Raw genomic sequence first — 14,212 nt, 5'->3', positions numbered from 1 at the left:
ACTATGGTCTTTTAGGTATATTTGGTTTGTAGTCTCTCCACGTCTGAGGTATATGTGGTCGTAACCCCAATCCTTGACCATCTTTAATTGTCTCATGAGTGGTCTTCCCAAGATGATCTCGTAATTGTTCTTTTTGTCAAAATCAACTATTGCAAATGTATGCTCATATTCGATTCCGCAAGAGGTGACAATTACTTTTTCTAAAAGTCCCAGAGGCTTTTCCATGAACCCATCTGCCAATTGCAATTTCATTATGGTAGCTCTCAAAGCCGGTTTTTCCCAATTTTTTCCAGATTTCTTTGGTGGCGATGGTGACTCCGGCTCCACTGTCAAGAATAGCTTTGGAAACTACTCCCTGTAATTCTACTGGTAGTGTGGTATTTCCATCTTCTTCCTCGCAAGATTCTCCAACCTTGTTTAAATGTACTGGCCTAGTGTTTAGTTGAGGATTGTCCAATTCTCTAATCCCTTCTTGAAGCTTCAAGGTAGGGTCTTTTACTCCAAATTTTTCTAAGCATTTATCTACGGTGGTCCACATGTTTGGTTGTACGCTCAGGAGTCTGGCTAACGTGATTGTGCATGCCACAAGGGTGGACAATAACTCAATCAACCCTTGTGAATCCATCACTCTGTTGGAAGAAAGTCTTTGAGATGGGATTGCTCTCACCTCAGACTTAGCTTCATACTCCCCTAGGTAAGAGGGTAGAGTTTTTAGTGAGTCTGGTTGGCTGTGCCCCAAACTAATTGAACCCTGGTCTGCCCCTTGTGAATGCATATCAAAGTTTGTTTGTGATCTTGCCTCAAACTCTTCAATGGGAGGTAAGATCTCATTTTCCTCCTTTCTAGTGCTATTTATTTGGTGGCTCACCCTGTTAGCTTCATTTGCTTCCCGGATTTGCTTCCATAGGTCATCTAGACTATTACAATCCTTACCCATTTCTACTAATTTTTTAGGCTGGAAACCATCAATAATTGTCTCGTCTGTTGTATTTGGCACTATGATATGCTCTCTCCTAGACTCAAAGGCAGTCGTGAGTCTCTCCTTCGTGTCTACTTGTTTCTCTAGAGTTGGTTTGATAGGGGTTGGAGCTGGTACCTCATGCCAACTTGCAGGTTTACTGAGCGGATTTTCTATCAAGGATTGGGATGTTTCAATCATCTTTCGACACATTTCCAACCTCTGTTTTCTATTTCTGCATATGGATAAGTCATCCATCTTTGCTCTTGGTTTTGATTGTTTTTGAGTCTAGCTTCGTATGCTTTTAAAAGTGCGTCCAGCTGCTCATTTACTTTTTCTACCAGCATTCATCCTCCCGATCCTATACTTTTGGGTTCTACTATTCCCTTGGGCCCTATTGTTGCCACAGTGTGTGAGCTTAAACTAGTTAGATCCTCTAACCGCTCTAATCTATCCTTTGTTTGTTTTAACTCCTCGGATAGAGCCGTTTGCTCTCGTTCTCTCCTGGATTTCATACGCGCCTTTCTAGCTTTCCAAGTGCTTCTCTAATTTTTCATTTCTGCACTTGGGCTCTTCAATTATGGGTTCGTTTGTCATTCTTTGAGCTTGGGCTCGTGTCACTGCCTGAATAGGTATTACTGTTTCGTTTTCTGACCCTCCATTGGAAGGCATTGCTTCCAGCATGTTCAAAGTAGTTTTTGCTCCTTTGCTCGGGTTCTCAAGGAAATTAGGAATCAAGTGAGTAATTCCACACTCGGTGCAATACGCATTGACTCTAATGATTTCATCATGAGGACAGTCTCTTAGCCAATGATCTCTACCACACTTGTAGCAGGGTCCCTTTGGCTGTTGAGGTGCTCCTTGAGCTCCTCTTTATTGGTACGCATGCCTCTGCCTACCCATGCCTCCGTTGGCTATGAACAACAGTGTTCGTTCATCCAAGCTGTATCTTCCTTCTCCTACTGCCTGTGCAGCTGTTGGCGGTCCTGTAGTTCCAATCATGCTCCAAGGTTCTGGCGTTGGGGGTTCTTCTAGTGGATAATAGACAGGATTTGCTGCATATCCATTGGAATATTCATAATATGCATGCATAGGTACCAAAGCCTTCTCTTCTGGTTCATTTATCGTTGGTGTGTATCTTATGCCGACCGATCGTAATCATTGTAGGGGTGGTTGTTGCCCCAATATTGGTTGTGGTCTTTCAACACCTACAGGTCCTGGTAGGTTGCCTGCTTGATACCTAGGCATCGGTGGAAGTTGAGGAGATGCTACCTGAGCTTGTGGAGCATAAGATCGCTCTCTCACATATCCCTTGTTATAATAGCATTCCTCCATCACATGGTTTGTCCATTTTTGTTCAATAGCACACCACTTCGGCTGCTTAGCATGAGGCTTAGCATAAATATTCATTTTTTTTAGCACTTCCTCCATAAGCTGCTCCTGGCTTACAACTACTTCTCCTTTTGGTGTTGTCTTAGCGGACTTGCTTCCACTTTGTTTGTGAGGATGAATCGTCATCAAGATCCTTGAATTCACCCTCCTTGAAGACCGCACAATTAACACTCTTTTAGATAAAATGGGAAAATTCCACATCTTTGGGACTGATTTCAATGCCTAAGGATTCCTATTTCCCATTTGATTTGGGAAAATTTCAATTATTTTGGGACTTGTCTTGAGGACTTGTGTTACATTAGACAAAGAGATAGATTCTCAAGAAAATGGTGGTGTTGAGAAACACCTTTTTTTTCATGTTGGTGTTAATTGATACTTTATAAAACATACATAGACACGGATAGCAAGAAAAACAATATATGAAAATGAAATGATAGTCAATTTCTCCTATTAAGCTAGCTTGTGCTTTCTCCACAACATTGGATGGGATTTTAATTGCTTCTGCAAGTCTTCCACCCCTTGGAGTCCATGACCACACAATTGAATCAACACACTCCCAACGCTTTGGGTCAGCAAGATTGCAGCACCAATTCTTTTTCCAACAATCCTCATATTGTTCTGGGATTGTGGGATTTTTTTTTCGATGTTTTGGTGCCCAATATTGAATGAAAACTTTCTTGTAGTTAGGAGATGAGCTATCTACATCAACATCTGACTCTGCAACTCCTAGCCATATCGGATATTCTGGATCTGCGGGTCTCACAAGAACAAAATCCCCTTTCCTTACATCAATTTGAGGCCTAAAAGCTTCCTGTGGCCTTGCACTTTGAGGACCAACATAGTGATCATTCAATTCTTCATATCCTTGAAACTCATCTGTGTCTTCCTCTATCTGTTGCATTCTATGACTCCCTGTAGTCTTTGGCCAAAATGATGTATATTCACCAAGTTGTTTATTGGTTGGTTGTTCAAGCTCACTAATTATTTTTTGCCAATAAATAATAACTGGCTCCATGTATTTTGTAGAATCGTGCTCCTTTCCCTTTAGTAGAGTCCATCTTTTCCAAAATTCAAGATATGTCTTAATCCCTTGAATAACAAGCGGACTATCCCTCACATAGTCTGCTATAGGAACCACATCTGGACAACCTACTGGCAATTTTGGTTTCCCTTGATCATCTTTTTTCCACAACTCAATTCATGACTCCCTCGGCATCCAATCAGGTGATTTGGGGTGAATTTTGTACTGCATTACTGGGATTTCACCTTGCATAAAGAAACGAAATTGAAGTGGCTTAGAGTGTCCAACAAGATCATCTTGTCCATCACACATGTACTCTTTAACAAAGGATTTAAAGTTAGGAACTTGCGTCATCAAAAATGGTGCTTGAGCTGAACTTTCACATTTTTGAAAATGTTCCATCAAATGTGGAAAAGTGTAGGTCATTCCTGTTCATAATCTCTTTGAGAACCTGCTAAACATTGCATCTATGTCCTCATGTGTATGACCCACCGTTAAGAATCCCAAATGCACGGTTTTGAAAACACCTTTTGCTACTAGAAAGGATACGTATGCAAATAAATATCGATTCTTATTCTCTCCTGCACAATTATCTAGCTGTAGCAGAAGATTCTCAGGCAATTTTTGAAACACGGGAGTGGACATGGTATCCACAACACATTGAGAGGAGGCTGATTGCAAGTTAGAAATCTCTCCATTACATCCTTCAATAGCCAACGGTGGTGTTACTGCTGCTGATGCATTCCTCTCATGCTCTTTTATCATTCTGTTTTGGTGGTCTAAAGCTGTCCTTGAATTCAATGCATTGAACAATGTTACATTGCTGCGTGGCATACCATCATGACATAAATCTCCTAGCCCATGGTTTTCTGTTCTTTCCAAATTTTGTAAGAATAATGCAAGGGAACCAATTGTAGCATTCGGATCTGAAGGCCATAAACCATTCAACGAGAAATGACCATACATCCCATGCCCATGCCCATGTGTTATCATACCTGTTAATGATACTTGCAACTGATATGCATTCGCATAGTCTTTTGAGTTCACTTGCAATCTAGGTATTGCTGTCTTTTTTTGGTCCATTTTATCATGTATAATGCATAAGTACTTATACTTTTGCATTTGCGAGAACTTACGCCAGGTGTAGTACACATTTCTACAGCTTTGTTGTTGCATCATGTGAATTTTAAGTTCATCCTTCAAATGTGAAATCAGCTCATCATCCTTTGTTGACTCTAGTTGAGACTTTATCCGACTACACACAACACATTTTGAGAACTCGCTTGTTTTTGACAAGGTCACATTAGTAAACTCTGTATTCCAAACCCTATTGAATTTAGTGCTAGACATTGGCTTGAGACACATACTCTCGAGTGTTTTATTGACATCATGTAAGATGTCTATTTGCTTGTACGTGTTTGGTATTGCAAGCAAGGTTTCTCTGGTACCATCTTCTATAGTTCTACTCTTATGTGGAATTTTCTCTGAGTTATCATCTACAAAAGAGCGCATCAATGCCCTTCCCATTTCTGTATGGTCTCTTCCTTTTCTTATGACACCATCATTACCATGCACTGAGCGTCGAACCCCATTTTCAAACTATTCACGGTAACTATAAAATGAAGTTTTTGGAATGCCATGAATTTCGTACCAAGCTCTAGTACAGACCTCATTTCCATTAAAAGAAAATACATAGCAAGTCTTTGCAGTTGCCTTGTTCTCACGCCAAGCAGTCAACATTGTATCATACACATAGTTGGTTCTATTTTGCAAACTTTGTCCCCAAAATTCATTGCGCATAGCCATGACCTTATCTCTATTGGCATATTGACAACACCTCATAGAGCAACAATCTATGGTTGAAACAAGTTGGACAGATGATAGGGATGCTTGATTGGATCTCTTAGAAGGTTTCATAGACATTTTTGGCTTCCTATTCATAAAGCAATATTTTCATTTTTTTGAAATAGGCTCTACCAAACGAGCTGATTCAATGCATGTATCTTGTAATGCGTCACTAGCATGTAAATCCTCATATTGTAACAACGCTTTTCCATCCATAGTTGTCACTCTCTTGATAGGCCAACAAACCAGATTGATGCTGTATACATCAGATTGTGCAGAAATAGTAGCCTCACAAGCATAGGATGTTTCAATACCAATACCGATGTTATCTTCACCTAGCACACAAAAGTTCACGGAATCAAATGGACACACATACATGACAACCCCTTCGGCTACTACATGTGTTTTGCTTTCATCCCAAAGTTGAACCCTCTTATCCTTCCAAACCTCCCTATAGCTCATTCCATCAGACTGTGCCTCGAATGCTCCCATTCCTTTGTGAGTCTCAGACATAGAAACCCCTTCGTAGTGTATCTCATCCATATGTTGTAGCAACCCAGTACTCCATTTCACAATACTGTGAAAAGAATCTCCCACTAACAATGCATCCATTGTTGGAAATGGAATAAGTGCTTTCTTTTGAAAACACAAATCAACTGACACCGATACATTTCCTTCACCAATAAGCATTCCTGAGAAATATGCATTTGGGTTTGTCTTACAGACACTCCCAAGGGCAACCTTTTGTGTGGCTACAAACATGCATTCTCATCATTTTATTGTGAGTATATATGTAGGTGTTTCATTATGATTATATACACAGAGGGCACTATATGTGGTTGTTTCATGATGGGTATACAGAATCCTATTGGACTTATGGCCTTTAGCCATATGATGTTTATATGCAGGTGTTCATATTGAGTATGTAAATAAATCCATATGGCCTTTAGTCCATAGTTGTCTGATGTATTTATGCAGGCTATGATGCTTTTGTGTTGAGTAAACTATACATCCTGTGGACTTAGGGCCATAGGGCACTATTGTAGTTGTCTCACGATGGGTATTTAACATTCTATGGCCTTATGGAAAATATAGGAGCTATATGTAGGTGTTTTCGTGATGCAACTATACACATCCTATGGCCTAAGGGCCATAGGGACACTATATGTAGTTGTCTCACGATGGGTATATAACATCTGTGGCCTTATGGCCATAGACGCTATATGTAGGTGTTTTGCGATGCAAGTGTACACATCCTATGGCCTAAGGGCCATAGGGAACTATTTGTAGTTGTCTCGCGATGGGTATTTAACATCCTGTGGCCTTAGGGCCATAGGATGCTATATGTAGGTGTTTCATGATGCAACTATACACATCCTATGGATTGAGGGCCATAGGATGCTATATGTAGGTGTTTCGTGATGCAACTATACACATCCTATGGACTGAGGGCCATAGGGCACTATATGTAGTTATCTCACGATGGGTATATAACATTCTATGGCCTTATGGCCAATATAGAGCTATATGTAGGTGTTTTGCAATGCAACTTTACACATCCTATGGCCTAAGGGCCATAGGACACTATATGTAGTTGTTTCATGATGGGTATATAACATCCTATGGCCTTAGGGCCATAGGATGCTATATGTAGGTGTTTCGCGATGCAACTGTACACATCCTATGGCCCTCAGGCCATAGGGCACTATTTGTAGTTGTCTCACAATGGGTATTTAACATCCTGTGCCATTAGAGCCATAGGATGCTATATGTAGGTGTTTCGTGATGCAACTATACACATCCTATGGACTGAGGGCCATAGGGAACTATATGTAGTTATCTCACGATGGATATATAACATTCTATGGCCTTATGGCCAATATAGAGCTATATGTAGATGTTTTGCGATGCAACTGTTTACATCCTATGGCCTAAGGGCCATAGGACACTATATGTAGTTGTCTCATGATGGGTATATAACATCCTGTGGATTTAGGGCCATAGGACACTATATGTAGTTGTCTCATGATGGGTATATAACATCCTGTGGCCTTAGGGCCATAGGATGCTATATGTAGGTGTTTCGCGATGCAACTGTACACATCCTATGGCCTGAGGGCCATAGGGCACTATTTGTAGTTGTCTCACGATGGGTATTTAACATCCTCTGGCATTAGAGCCATAGGATGCTATATGTAGGTGTTTCGTGATGCAACTATACACATCCTATGGACTGAGTGCCATAGGGAACTATATGTAGTTATCTCACGATGGGTATATAACATTCTATGGCCTTATGGCCAATATAGAGCTATATGTAGGTGTTTTGCGATGCAACTGTACACATCCTATGGCTTAAGGGCCATAGGACACTATACATAGTTGTCTCATGATGGGTATATAATATCCTGTGGCCTTAGGGCCATTGGATGATATATGCAGGTGTTTCGCAATGCATACATACACATCCTATGGTCTATGGGGAATAGGGCACTATATGTAGTTGTCTCGTGATGGGTCTATAACATTCTATGGCCTTAGGACCATAGGGCACTATATGTAGGTGTTTTGTGTTGACTATATATAAATCATATGGACTTTAGTCTATATGATGTTTTATCAAGGCGTTTTGTATTGAGGGCGATAGGCGCTATATGTAGTTGTCTCATGATGGGTATATAGCATCATGTGGCCTTAGGGACACAATGAGTTTGTATACATCCTTTGGACTTAGGTCCATGGGATGCTATATGTAGGTGTATTGATATGATTATATATATACATCCTATGGCCTTAGGTCCATAGGGCCCTATATGTAGGTGTTTCATGATGACTATATGAACATCCTACGGACAAAAGGCCATAGGATGCTATAGTTGATGTTTCTAGCTAAATATATATAGATCTTATGGATTTATGACCACAAGGTCCATAGCCTAGGGAGTGATTATATATATACATCCTATGGCCTTAGGTCCATAGGGCCCTATATGTAGGTGTTTCATGATGACTATATGAGCATCCTACGGACAAAAGGCCATAGGATTCTATAGTTGATGTTTCTAGATAAATATATATAGATCTTATGGATTTATGACCACAAGGTCTCCTCAATTCGTGTTTTGTGGTGAGCTATATATGCATCCTATGGACTTTGGGCCATAGGGTGCTATATATAGTGATTTCAGAAAGCTAGAGCCTGCCAGGACATAAGGGGGTACGTATGAGCCGCACGATATGCCACGTGGCGCATCCACATTCATTGATAATATGCCACAACCATTGATTATATCTAGAGACCGTGTCTCAAGTAGTCCCGTGGATGTACATCCATATGACATGTTTACGTCTTTGAAGGGACATAAAAAACAATGGTGTGCACGTATCATGATCAAATGTGTGATCAAATTGCACCTTTACAAGCCTCTTCGCAAATGCGCACCAGCACCTTTGCAACCCATTCTAGTATATGACCTCCTCGTTTAAATACTATTTGTATAAATATATACATGTATGTTGCATGTATGCTTACATTTTTCAAAACAGTGCAATTAGTGCGCAATTGTATTTTTCAGTATGTGATTTTGGTCCCGGGACGGAGATTTCGACCATGGGTGTCGTTCCACTCGTAGGGAGACGTCCGGGCATTGACAAAGTCTCACGTAAACTTTTTAAAAAAATTCTATACTCTTATAAAATAAAACAAATTCATGGCGAAGCGAAACTTGGGCTAAAGAGAAGTGAGACAAGTAAAAGTAGATAGGAGGCTAGGGAAAACTTGGGGGGGGGGGGGGGGGGTTGGGTTGGGTGGGAGAGAGGAAAAATAACTTCATATGCAACACAACGCGTTTCGCTATATTAGCTCATCAGTATTTTTTTATTTTTTGCTATGATTCCTTTGGTATGGTCTCCTCCTTAAGAAAACGATTATAAACTCTTCAAAATTCAAAATAAAAGAGAGCGGGAAGTTTAGGTTTAAAACTGAAAGTCAAATTTTTGAATTTTGAAATTTTAACCTAATTCTTCTCTTCTCTCTCTCTCTCTCTCTCTCTCTCTCTCTCTCTCTTTCTTTTCAAATTTTTGATTGACCCTAGTCTTCTCTCTCGAGCACAGCTTTGCGTGCTCCTTGCTTCTCTCCTAAACGCCCTCGTGCGCGCTCCTTGCTCCTTTCCTAAACGCCCTCGTGCGCCCTACCTACACCTCTCCCAAACGCCTCTTTTGCTCCCCCTCTATCGCCCTTGCTGCGCCTGTGGTGCCGCCTCTCACGACATCGAATAGCGCCATTGCCGTCCTGTGGTGCCGCCGTTGCTGCCCTTCACGACATCGAATACGCCCGTTGCCGCCCTCTCACGACATCGAATAGCCGCCAGTTGCCGCCCTGTGGTGCCGCCTATTTCCCGTTCTCTCTCCCTCTCTACGCACTGCCTCACAGGTAAGCTCAATCTTTTAAAAAAACATTTATTTACCACTCTCTATAAAAAAAAAAGTAAAACTGTAAAACTGTAAAATAGTAAAACTGTAAAATAGTAAAATTGTAAAATAGTAAAAGTGTAAAACATTAAAACAGAAAAACAGAAAAGAACTAACCTTTCTGTTGGTGTGAGATAGGTCCTAGAAAGAGGAGATGTGGTAGGGGGTGCGTGAATGACGATGCCACCGGTAGATATTGAAGCCCTTTATGAATGGGGAGAGATGAGAAGAGGGAGATAAATAGTTGTTTGGAGTGAGAGAGAAAGGAGAGTAAGAGAGACAAACAGAGGAGAGGAAGCTGAGAGAGAGGGAGGACTGATAATAAGGCCAAATTAACAATTTAAATTCGAGAGAGAGAGAGAGAGAGAGAGAGAGCACCTTGTGGCCCTGGGGCCCTGGGGCCCTGGGGCCATAGGGTGTCAACGTAGAGCATAGAGGGGTTTAGGGTAGCATAGATCACACCTGGCCCCTGCACCATAGGGTGTCAATGTAGAGCATTTAGGTTTTTTTAAATTATTGCCATGGAGCATGGCACCTTGTTGTCGTAAAACAATAGAAGAAAAACCTAGAGAAATGGTGTTTTCTTATTAGCAAATGGCACAACCGCCATTAGATGCCGAGATATAGACCATGGAGAGTTTTCCTTAGTATTCAACAAACCCTATGGCCATAAAGAGAGCATCGTATGGCCATAGGTTGCCAAAAAACCCTCATAGTGGTTTCTAGCATACAGGGTTCCATATAGAGCATAGATCCATTCTTACTAGCATAGAGCGGACCCTATGGACTTTAGGCAAAAGGGTGCCAATATAGAGCATGGAGAGACTCTTACTAGAATAGAGGGGACCCTATGGCCTTCAAGCCACATGGTGCCAATATAGAGAAAATAGTGTTTTTTATTGACAAATATAGCTCCCTATGGCATACATGGGACCCTATGGCCTGAAGGCCATAGGTTCCTAATATAGAGCATAGAGCATAGAGGGTTTTTTTGAAAGAATGAGAGCACCTTGGGGCCTTGGGGCCATAGGATCTTACTAGCATAGAGGGGACCCTACGGCCTTCAGCCCTCGATGGCATAGAAAGAACCCTATGGCCCCGGGTCACTAAAATAAAACTACACATAGAATCTTTAGAAGGGCAGACAGGGTGTGGCTACAAAGGACACCCTATGGCCATAAGGCCATAGGGTCTCACATCAAAATAGAGGGAATCATATGGCCCCAGGGCACAATATGGCCATAAGGCCATAGGGTGTCACTTCATACTAGAGGCCATAGGATCTCATCTCATACTAGAGGGTAACCGATGGCCCTAGGGCACCATAAGGCCATAGGGTTTCACCTCATACTAAAGAGTAACATATGGCTCTAAGTCACCCTATGACCATAAGGCCATAGGGTGGTCTCACATCATACTATAGGGTGACCAATGTCCCATCTGGCCATAGGGTGTCAATGTACAATCTCAAGGGTCATAGGGTTCCCTATGTTCCTATTGAAGATCCTATGGCCCTAGGGCCATAGGATCACATGGTGCTCTATGTCCAAAAGGAACAATAGGGCCACAAGATCTCTAAAAGGAACAATATGGTTTCCTAGGGCCATAAGACCACAAGTTGCCCTATGTCCCATCTGGAGATCTTGTGGCCCGAGGGTCATAGGGTGGCAATGTTCAATCTCAAGGGCCATAGTTTTCCCTATGTTCCTTTTGGAGATCTTATGGCCCTAGGACCCTAGGGGCATGGGGCTACCATGTTTCCCGTTAATGTGCACCATGGGGTTCCCTATGCTCGTTATGGCCACCCTTGGGCCCTAGGATGCCCTCCAGTATGATGTGAGACCCTATGGACTTAGGGTCACAGGGTGCCCTATGTTCCTTTTGAAAACCCTGTGGCCCAAGGTCCATAGGGTGGCGATGTACAATCTCAAGATCCATAGGCTTCCCTAGGGTCCATTTAGAGATTCTATTGCACTAGGGCCATATGATCCCCAAAAGGAACATATGGCCCTAGGGCCATATGATCAAAGGATGCCTTATATCTCATCTTAATTCCTTGTGTCCATAGGGTGCAAATGTACAATCTCAAGGGCCATAGGATTCCATAAGTTCCATTTGGAGATCCTATGGCCCTAGGGCCATAGGATCACAAGGTTTCCTATCTCCCATCTGGAGACCTTTGTGGCCTAAGTGCCATAGGGTCAAAGGGTGCCCTATGTTCCATCTAGAGACCTTGTGGCCCAAAGGTGATAGGGTAGGAATGTAAAATCTCAAGGGCCATAGGGTTCCCTATGTTCCTTTGGGAGATCCTATGGCATTAGATCCATAGGATCTCCAAAAGGAACATAAGGAACCTAGGGCCATAGGATCAAAGGGTGCTATATGTCCCATCTTCAGAACCTGTAGCCCAAGGGCCATAGGGTAGGATTGTACAATCTCAAGGGCCATAGGGTTCTCTATGTTCCTTCTGAAGATCCTATGGCCCTAGGGCCATAAGATCTCCAAAAGGAACATATGGCCCTACTGCCATAGGATCACAGGGTTTAGGGTGTCCCATCTACAGATCTTGTGGCCCAAGGGCCATAGGGTAGGAATGTACAATTCCAAGGTCCATAGGGTTTTGTATGTTCCTTTTAGAGATCCTATGGCCCTGGGGCCATAACATCTCCAAAAGGAACATAAGGAACCTAGAGACATAGGATCAAAGGGTGCACCATGTCCCATATGGAGACCTTGTGGCCTAAGGGCCATAGGATTCCCTCTGTTCCTTTTGGAGATCCTATGGCACTAGGGCCATAGGATCTCCAAAAGAAACATAAGGAACCTAGGGCCATAGGATCAAAGGGTGCCATATGTCCCATCTACAGACCTTGTGTCCCAAGGGCCATAGGGTTCCATATGTTTCTTTTGAAGATCGTATGGCCCTAGGCTCATAGGATCTCCAAAAGGAACATATGGCCCTAGGCCATAGGATCACAGGGTACCTTGTGTCCCATCTAGAGAGCTTATGGCCCAAGGGCCATAGCGGGGCACTGTACAATCTCAAAGGCCGTAGAATTCTCTATGTTCCTTATGGGGATCGTATGGCACTAAGGCCATAGGATCTCCAAAAGGAACATAAGGAACCTAGGGCCATAGGATCAAAGAATGCCGTATGTCCAATCTACAGACCTTGTGGCCCAAGGGCCATAGGGTGGGAATGTACAATCTCAAGGGCCATATGGTTCCCTATGTTCCTTTTGGATATCCAATGGCCCTAGGGCCATAGGATCACCAAAACGAACATAAGGAACCTAGGCCTCTAGGATCAAAGAATGCCCTATGTTCCATCTAGAGACCTTGTGGCCCAAAGGCCATAGGGTTGGAATGTACAATCTCAAGGTCCATATGGTTCCCTATGTTCCTTTTGGAGATCCAATGGCCCTAGGGCCATAGGATCTCCAAAACAAACATAAGAAATCTATTGCCATAGGATCAAAGGGTACCTTATGTCCCATCTAGAGACCTTGTGGCCCAAGGGCCATAGGGAGGTAAGGTAAAATCTCAAGGGCCATATTGGTCCCTATGTTCCTTTTCGAGATCTTATGGCCCTAGGTCCATAGGATCACAGGGTGCCTTGTGTCCCATCTAGAGAGCTTATGGCCCAAGTGCCATAGGGTGACACTGTACAATCTCAACCGCCATATGGTTCTCTATGTTTCTTATGGCGATCCTATAGCCCTAGGGCGATAGGATCTCCAAAAGGAACATAAGGAACCTAGGTCCATAGGATCAAAGAATTCCCTATGTCCCATCTATAGACCTTGTGGCCCAAGGGCCATAGGATGGGAATGTACAATCTCAAGGGACATATGGTTTCCTATGTTCCTTTTGGAGATCCAATGGCCCTAGGCCCATAGGATCTCCAAAACAAACATAAGGAACCTATGGCTAGAGGATCAAAGGGTGCCTTACGTCCCATCTAGAGACCTTGTGGCCCAAGGGCCATAGGGGGGAAAGTTACAATCTCAAGGGCGATATTGTTCTCTATGTTCCTTTTTGAGATCTTATGGACCTAGGGCCATAGGATCACAGGGTCGCTTGTGTCCCATCTAAAGAGATTATGGCCCAAGGGCCATAGGGTGACACTGTACAATATCAAGGGCCATATGGATCTCTATGTTCCTTATGGGGATCCTATGGCCCTAGGGCCATAGGATCTCCAAAAGAACCTAGGTCCATAGGATCAAAGAATTCCCTATGTCCCACCTACAGACCTTGTGTCCCAAGGACCATAGGGTGGGAATGTACAATCTCAAGGGCCATATGGTTCCCTGTGTTCCTTTTGGCGACCCAATGGCCCTAGGTTCCCAAGGGCCATAGGGTAGGAATGTACAATCTCAAGGGCCTCTATGTTCCTTATGGGGATCCTATGGCCCTAGGGCCATAGGATCTCCAAAAGGAACATAAGGAACCTAAGTCCATAGGATGAAAGAATGTAGAATCTCAAGGGCCATATGGTTCCCTATGTTCCTTTTGGAGATCCA

Source organism: Adiantum capillus-veneris, chromosome 8 (genome assembly GCF_014529385.1).
Source record: "Adiantum capillus-veneris isolate H3 chromosome 8, ASM1452938v2, whole genome shotgun sequence".
NCBI lineage: Eukaryota > Viridiplantae > Streptophyta > Polypodiopsida > Polypodiales > Pteridaceae > Adiantum > Adiantum capillus-veneris.
This window is presented reverse-complemented; position numbering follows the sequence as displayed.